We start from the raw sequence: 1,737 nt of genomic DNA on the forward strand, positions 1-1,737 counted from the left end.
TGTGTGTGTGTGTGTGTGTGTGTGTGTGTGTGTGTGAGAGAGAGGAAGTAGGTAGCAAAATTCATAGCTAAGAAAATAGTAACGAGTGTAGTGCGTGAGGGGGAGGGTCTCTCTCTCTCTCTCTCTCTCTCATTTTCCAAGAGTCCTGACCTGATTCCTTAATGGGGGAGAGAGAGATTTATCCCCCGCTCCGCCTCGCCCTCCTGCCACAAGCTTCTCTAAAAGCCCCAAAATTACTCATCGGTAACTGTCCAAAACGAGGAAAGGAGGAAATAGAGGAAAGGAGGGAAGGGAGGGAAGGAAGAGAGTGGAAGAAGAGAGGACGGCCAAATTTCCTCCTTCTCCTCCTCCTCCTCCTCTTCTTCCTCCTCCTCGTCCGTCTCCCTCCACATTAAGGCAAGAAAAGGAAGATGAAGCTCCATATCGGAAGAATTATTGCTCAAGATGTTTTTTTACGTCTTTTATATTATTCGATTTGGAGGAGTCCATGGCGGCTGTCTTTATCTTAATGGGTGAGAGAGAGAGAGAGAGAGAGAGAGAGAGAGAGAATCTTTAACACGGAGCAGCTTCACTCAAGTCTCAAAATTGTCCTAGTGGAGCGGCGGCGGTGTTATTTCCCGCCAACAGACGGTGCTATACATCACCGCAGATTGACGTTAACGTTAGGCTTCTTTTTCCTGATCATTTCTTACTTCTGTAAATATTGCTGCTGGTGCTACTACTACGAGCATTGAAACGACGTGCTAAGAAAAGTTTCCAGCAAGGTGGGTAAGGCAACCGGCAGACGGAACTGTGAAAGGCTGAATTTATAGACCAAAACCAGTCACATATGTAACAGCAGAAAATTTAGTGTAGGAATACGGGAAACGACTTGGCTGACGAGGGACGAAATGGTTACTGTTGAGCAAGATGGAGTTGAAACTGATATTAGTAAGGTTATGACTGCATTTTAAGAAGATTTTTTTTTAATAAATGAAAGAGCTGAGAGTAACGAAGGGATGAAAGTTTATAGATGTAAGGCTAGAGAAGTAGAAGTCATTAGGCAAATTGTATAAGCTAGTAATAAAACAAAGCTTTTTATACAAACCACTCACTCTTGCCGCAAGATTCTCGAAGTCGAAGGACTGTGGTTCATTAAACGGCAGCGCTAGCATGATGACTGTTTGTTCTTTTGATACATTTCAACTCGGCATCAACCTGTGTGTGGAAGATTATTGTTATTAGTAGTAGGGGTAGTAATAGCAGCAGCAGCGGTTGTAGTAGCAATGGTTGTAAAAGCAGTATAGAAATCAAAACCTTAGTATCAGTCTTGTGTGTGTGTGTGTGTGTGTGTGTGTGTGTGTGTGTGTGTTTACCATTTTATTACACTTCCACTGCCGGCGGTTTTGTTTTGCTGATGAGTAGCGAGTTAATGCCGTGAATAAGTTATAGGCGCCGCGCCGGAAAAATAGTGAATGTGTTTCATTAGTTCCGTGGAGCAGCGTAAACTACGAGACCAAGTTCAAACATATTACCTTGTTAAATAGAATAGTAATGTGTTGCATATTTAATTAATAAAAAATATATATATTTCATGGCATTTTCCAAGCGATTACAACACACACACACACACACACACACACACACACACACACACACACACACACACACACACACGTACACACAAAGAAATTACACGGAAAACGAAAGCCAGCAACACAAGAAATTCGCAACAGAACACAAAACACAAAACGAAGC

The 1,737-nt window shown here is 42.5% G+C and overlaps 1 long non-coding RNA gene across 1 annotated transcript in view; it reads right to left on the reverse strand.

Annotated features, from left to right (window-relative positions):
- Positions 1-806: 806 nt before the first annotated feature.
- LOC127008975 (uncharacterized) overlaps positions 807-1,737 on the reverse strand; it is a 100,497-nt gene continuing 99,566 nt past the window's right edge. Inside the window, exon 4 of the long non-coding RNA XR_007761494.1 lies at positions 807-1,197. This is a non-coding gene — a long non-coding RNA (uncharacterized LOC127008975). The remainder of the gene's footprint in view (positions 1,198-1,737) is intronic.

This window comes from Eriocheir sinensis, chromosome 39, assembly GCF_024679095.1.
Source record: "Eriocheir sinensis breed Jianghai 21 chromosome 39, ASM2467909v1, whole genome shotgun sequence".
NCBI lineage: Eukaryota > Metazoa > Arthropoda > Malacostraca > Decapoda > Varunidae > Eriocheir > Eriocheir sinensis.